General features: G+C 33.2%; 2 protein-coding genes across 2 annotated transcripts in view; one reads left to right on the top strand and one right to left on the bottom strand.

Moving 5' to 3' along the window:
- LOC142349408 (ATP-binding cassette sub-family B member 10, mitochondrial-like) overlaps positions 1-6933 on the top strand; it is a 140279-nt gene that overhangs the window by 112030 nt on the left and 21316 nt on the right. The gene's annotated exons all lie outside the window — the stretch shown is intronic.
- LOC142349407 (uncharacterized) overlaps positions 1-6933 on the bottom strand; it is a 192965-nt gene that overhangs the window by 182099 nt on the left and 3933 nt on the right. The window lies entirely within an intron of this gene.

Genomic DNA, 6933 nt, shown 5'->3' with positions numbered 1-6933 from the left:
ATTAATATAATAAAAATCATATGATTAATTCAGATTGAAAAATCCATATGATAAATTCATACGATAAAAGAAAGTTAGACTTAACTTTTGATTAAAAAGTTCAGATTAAATAGTTCAGATGTTTTTTGTTCAGAAGTTTAGATTTAAGTTTGATTCGAAGGTTCAGATTATCAACTTCATATGTTAAATTTAAAAAAAAATTATATTCAAGATTGATTCTAAAGTTTACGTTTGCAGCAGCAAATTCAATTTGATTGTACTTTTCGGTCCAAAAAATTGTGTTCGCGGCAAATCTGGTTTTTAATATAATTGACTCAAAATCTATTCAGTTCATGTTTTAAATTTGAGAGGTCGTTTTTTGATTGAAACAGGGACGCATTATTTGAAAAATACCTAGTTTCCAAGCTGTGGTCCCAAACTGAATTGACCTCTGATCAGACCATCTTCTGAATTCAATTCAGCACTGATTCATCACTGAAATATTCTGATTGAGCGCTGATTTATTTTGATACTATATGTTGTCGTTGTTTTAACAATGAACATATATAGTATCAGAGTAAATTAGTGCTCTGTCATAATGTTTAATTTTAGCCCAAAGGGAAGTGCACCCATCCAAGACAATGTCTCACCCGATGAGAGAGAGAGAGAGGGGGGGAATCGGCCGGTGAGAACTGACATCCCGTACCTAACGTTTGGTGAGCATCAGTACTGATTGAAAACGTTTCCAAAGAAAATTTGGTTTTCAGTACTGGCTCAGAGGGATTTCAGAACCACAAGTTGAGCTATTCTGAATCTCTCTGAATCCGAGCAAAAATCTCTGAGTTCTTCTGAATCAAAGAGAAATTCAGAACAATTTTTGGTCACGAAAAGCATTATTAATAGGAGAAAAAATTGTTGCAAAAAGTTGCGACTCCTTGACCTAAACTTTTTTTTAATAAGATTTTTTGAAGAATTCAGCAAGTCTTTGAAATTAAGTTGGAAAACAGTGTGAAATTCTCCATTTTGTTTTGAAAAATCTGTATATCCTTGATCAAATTAATAATATTTCAATTGATTTAATTGTGTTTGTATTTATCGAGCTATTTTAGCTTAGTGATTTGCTAAATGGCCAAAGTTAAGAAGACATTCAAGTGAAAGTTCACAAAACGTAGTCTTGTATTTGACTCCTTCAATTAAATGTTGTATTTTTACGCCAATCAGTAAAAAAAAAGAAAAACATTGTTAATTCCTTTGAGTACGAACTATAAAATACAGAACATAGTTTAAAGGCAATGTAGTGTTAAGAAAATGAGTTTAGCAAAACTTTTTTCAAGATGTAACTTTGATTCAGAAATTGATTTTCCACTGCAAAAGATAAAAGTATCATCAGCTTACTGGATTATATTAGAATTCACATCAGTATCATCTTTCATATCATTTACATATACGTTGAAAAGCAGTGGTCCTAGCACAGTACCTTGTGGTACTCCACGGTTAAGTGCTATCCAATTTGATTCATACTTTGAGAATTTGACTTTTTGCACACGGTTTTCTAGATAAGATTTTAGGATTGTATTTGCTTGTTCACTAAAACCTAAAAGTTTAGTTTTGTGCAGAAGAGTAGGATGTGATATCGAATCAAAAGCTTTTGATAGGTCTAAAAAAGCTCCTGTGACGATGTTTTTTTTGTTGAGATCATATCTGATTTTTTCTGTGCAATATAAAAGAGCATCTGTAGTTGATACTTTTTTTCTGTATCCAAACTGTGTTGTTGCAAGCAACTTATTTTTCTCTAAATAAGCTAACATTTGATCTCGAAGAAGGGTTTCGAAAATTTTAGCTAGAGCTCCAGTAAGCAAAATTGGTCGATAATTTATCGGATCTTCAGGATCATCTTTCTTGAAAAGAAGCAACACGTGGGCACGCTTAAGGTGGTCAGGAAAGCGTTGTTCAGTTAGGAATTGGTTAAACAAAAAAAAGAGTGGTTCAGCTATGTGTTCTCTTGCATCTTTTAAAGCCCAAGTTGGAATGAGTGATGGAACCAACGGTTTTTTAACATTTAAATTGTTGAGTATATCAAATATCTTCTTGGTTGTCGTATACCTGAAAATAAATTTGTTACTGTGGCGTGCCGGATTATTACGAAATTGATACTGTTCTTTTTTACCAAAATATTTACCTAAGGCTGAAAATTTATAGTTGAGAAGATTGGCAATATCATTTCCATTGGTCAAAACCGTTCCACAACTGTTTTTGAGTCTTGATATTTCTGATTTCGTTGATAAAATTAATTAAGGTTGTAGTCACCTAGTAAATTTTTTTTTATTTTCAGTCGCTGCTCTATCTAATACCAGGGCTGGCTCTTCCAAAAACAAATTTATTAGCTGTTTTTTTTGGACAGTAAGCCAAATTTATCAACGCGGGCTTTTGATTTATTTTACACTCTACTCAAACACTTTCAAAATGATCTTTTGACATTGTCTCTAGATCATTTGGTGCTTTTGGTTGAAACTTTTTCGGAACGAACAAAAGAATACCTCCGCCTTTTTTTCTCTTGAAGATCAGTACGTCGGTCGCATCTGAAGGGCACTTAGTATTCTGGGTGTATCGACCAAAACGGAATATCGTTAACTGATTTCAACCACGTTTCTGAGAAGCCCGAAATACAATTGTCACCTAGGTCAGATAGAAAATTCTTAAGGAGCAACCTTTGTCCAAGCACGCTTTGACAATTTTGATGTAGAAACTTTACTTGATTGTTGTATTTTGTCATTAAGGTGGTAAACTGCGTGTAATTGAGAGGTGGCCCTGGGTTTTATTCTACGTCACCTGACAAGAACAAAAAAATCTAATGACAACCAAGGAGTAAAGAAATTTCCTTAACAGGCAGGTAAAAATGATCTTCTTTTTTGATACGCATTATTATTAGACATGCACGATGACATCCTCTCAGGATTTATTGGTGTAGTAGTGAAGACTCAGTTCCTTTTTGATGTGATTACACACAAAATAAGAAGCAAAATAAAGTGGAACTGAAGCTTCATTTTGAAACAATAAAAATAAAAGAAGACAAATGAAAAAGCGTTACATCGGTTGGTGTTTTGCTGTCGGTTTTGAATACTTTTGTTTGTATCCTTAAGAAATCGTTCTTGATGTCCAAACAGATTTTTAGAAATTGTAAAAATTTTCCTAATATTGTTTAAACTGAATGCATAGTTCAGCCTTTTCGCCAAATTTTTGTCAAACACAGCTTAGACATGCTCTCAAAATTTTTTCCTGACTTTTTTTTGTTTTTTTTGAAGCCAATATTGCGAAAAGTGCTCTTTCTTTGACAGGTGCTCTTTGTAATTTTTTTGACAGGTGCTCTTTCTAATTTTCTTTAAAGAACTGAGAGCGTAATCAATTTTGAAACCTCGCTTGGCTCACAAAATTATTTAGGAACAAAACTTAATTCAGACAAAAATAAAGAAACTGAATATAAAACTAATGATCAGCGTCCGATTCTGTTAGAATATAGTCTGCTTCAGATTCTGATTTGGCATATATCTCAAATCGAATCAGAAGAATCATTAGTTTGAAATGTGGCCCTAATCACACTTTGAATCATTATCTATGATGCTCTTAATTTATCTTTTAATCAATGCTATATTAACTTTAGCGTTATTTACGGGGTTCTATTGAAAGGAAAAAACGCCACTTAAATCAGGGATTGTGGATTATTGGTGTACATTTCTGAATTAATTCCATTAACCATAGTGCAACAGAACTATATGGATTCTTAATTTAGACCTTAAATACAGACTGTAAGATTAAAATTCTCTATTTTTAAAAAGTCATCATAATCTGAACATCTCATTGTTTACCATGACGAAATAAAAAAGAAAAACAAAAAACAACGTTGAAAAACTTTGAACAGTTTCAAATGCCATTATTTGTTTTTTGGTTAACGAAAAGTCGAACAGAATAAAAAATTACTCAATCTGAATCACCACTGACACTATAACGGACCAAACCAAGCTGTGTGAACTCTTTTCAAATTGAAAAATTTGCTAAGTGGCCCTCAAGCTCAACTAAACAGAAATTAACAGAAAAATGTAAAAATCTGAACTTAACAGCTTATCATAATTCATCTCAATTGTACTGACGGCATTTTCGGAATCACCATCAGTACGTTAAGCAACAAAATGATTCAACTTTAACCATATTTCTCAGAAAAAAATCATGAAAGTCATAGTAGTAATCGCGTTTTAGCATGACTCAGCGCATACGCGTTATATAGAATATGAAGTTGATGCCGAGAAAAATCAATCAAATGTTTAATATTAGTAGGAAAGATATAAACCACACAAAAATTTTTCATATCGAGATCCGGAGAAAACATTCGTTCCATAATGCTCCAAGATTAGATTGTCATAAATTACGTACGGGACACGCTGACACACTGGGACAATGTGTTTTCAATGCGTTAATGCTACATATTAATGGTTAATGCTGAATATATTAATTAATAATAATTAGTAATTAATAGTTGGCGTTCCTGCGTTATCGCAGCGGAACAGCATTAAGCCTATAGTAGCCTGTTCTCAGCTGCCCTTTTTCTTATTATTCCCAACATTTCAGACTGATCTTGATATGAGCAGCATTGCTCTTTTTTGGTGACTATAGCCACCTTTTTTATCCTTTCTGCTCAATTTCCAACAATTTTCTACATAAGATCGACAGTTTTAGGCCCATTAAGTGGGCAATTAGGTAAGATTCGATCACAGAGAGGGTTTTTTTCCGGCAACTATCAACGCTTTTTGTACAACTTCCGCCACGTAATCGGCAATTTACTTATACTTGTATCGAATATCTCAGAAAAATTCATCTTGAAGTAATTCATGTGCAATTAATTGCTTTAAACCATAGATAAACTGCCAGTTTTGAAGTTTTGCTCATATCTCTCCTGCTTTTGGTCCGTGTTACTTCCCTCGTCTATTATTCGGCGGCTATCTTGCAAAATTGCTGTACCATATGCAGAAATCAAGCCACGTTTGATAAACTTTTCATTCTAGCTAGGGTCTCGCCAGATAAAAGCGTCAAAATCGTGCAAAACCGTTGCAAAATAGTTGTCCGGAAATCCAGTCGTAATTTAAACACTTGACCTTTTAGCTTCTTTGACGTCTAGAGACGGTGAATTACTGATAACACCAAAACTCAAAAAAAGGTGCATTACACCAAAACAGAACGGTGCATTACTGATGACACCAAAACTCTAAAAAGATGACACCAAACGTCAAAGAAAAATCACAAAAGGCAAAAAACACGTGCTCTTTTAGCTTCTTTGACGTCTAGAGACGGTGCATTACTGATGACACCAAAACTCAAAAAATGTGCATTACACCAAAACTCAACGGTGCATTACTGACGACACCAAAACTCAAAAAAGGTGCATTACAGCAAAACTCAACGGTGCATTACTGATGACACCAAAACTAAAAAGATGACACCAAACGCCAAAGAAAAATCACAAAAGGCAAAAAACACGTGCTTTTTTAGCTTCTTTGACGTATAGAGACGGTGCATTACTGATGACACCAAAACTCAAAAAAAGTGCATTGAACCAAAACTCATTGGTACACTACTGATGACACCAAAACTAAAAAAATGACACCGAACGTCAAAGATTAAAAAACAAAAGGCAAAAAAACTAACATTAAAAAAAAAGCAAAAACTAGGGTTTAGACTTACATAAACATACAGAAAAAGACGGGGCAACAATAATTATGTTAATCGTTAGAGTTTTAACCAAATTTATGATTCAGTTTGCTTGGTGTCTGTCGTGCGGGATTATTTTACGCGGTGCAAAGTCACTATTTGAAATTTGTCAGCAAGCTTCGCGAAGCAAAACTGATCTCATTATATTTACTTGAGTGAAAATACAGTATGGAAATAAAAGTTGAATTGAGCAGCTATGCGCGAAATAAAAAAATTGAGGAGAATGAAATCACTTTATTTGGTAATTAAGTGAAAAAATTATGAACAGAGATTATATCAGCAAAACGGAAAGTTAACAAAAAGAAGCAATTAAGTTGTTCAAGAAATAAGTCAAGGAATAGTTGAAGGTTAACAAGATAAAGTCGTAATGATATCAAATAAGATTTACAGCACCAAATTTGGAACTCATGTACGACCTGTCCCTCAATTGTTTATTTAGAATAGTACAGGAATGAAATTTTAATAATAGCATATTTACAATTAACAATACTTAATCGCCCGTTGAATAATGTCCACAATATTTTTTCTAGTCATGTATAAACAATGATAAATATCATTTTGAGTTTTTTTAACATATCAATACTCCTGCAATTTTATATCTGTTTTCCATCAATTTTCGTTAAACATTTCATCTTCATATGCGGGATGAAGTAAGAAGTCATGGGGGCGTTGATTTTCGTGAACTCTTTCCCAATGTCTCAGGAACCTGAGAGCGTACGCAATTTTTAGGCCTCGCCTGGTTTCACAAGTTTAGTTTGGAATAAAACCTAACTCAGACAGAAAAAGAATCTGAGCCAGGAAAAGACTCATGAATAATCAGTAACTGATTCAAAGAAAACAGGAGTTTGATCCAGTTGCTGATTCTCTTCATCTAGCACAGTCTGAATCAGACGAATCTAGTTCAAAATATGACTCAAATAAAACTCTGAATCTATAATGACAAGATTCCGATTTTTTCAATCTTTGCTAAATCTTGACTTCGAGATATGCGCAGGGTCATATCAAAAAAAGGAAACAAAAAAAACAAAGGTCATATCAAAAAAAGGAAACAAAAAAAACAAAAAAAGCTGCCTAAATCAGGTGTCTGAGCAGAAAAAAAATTTTGATTAACTATTTTATATTTGATTAACCACGGTGGAAAAAAACTAAGGGTTCTCAATTCACATTTTACTCGATTTTTCTTAAAAAAATTGTTTT

Source organism: Convolutriloba macropyga, chromosome 11, assembly GCF_964194025.1.
Source record: "Convolutriloba macropyga chromosome 11, txConMacr16.3, whole genome shotgun sequence".
NCBI lineage: Eukaryota > Metazoa > Xenacoelomorpha > Acoela > Convolutidae > Convolutriloba > Convolutriloba macropyga.
This window is presented reverse-complemented; position numbering and strand designations above follow the sequence as displayed.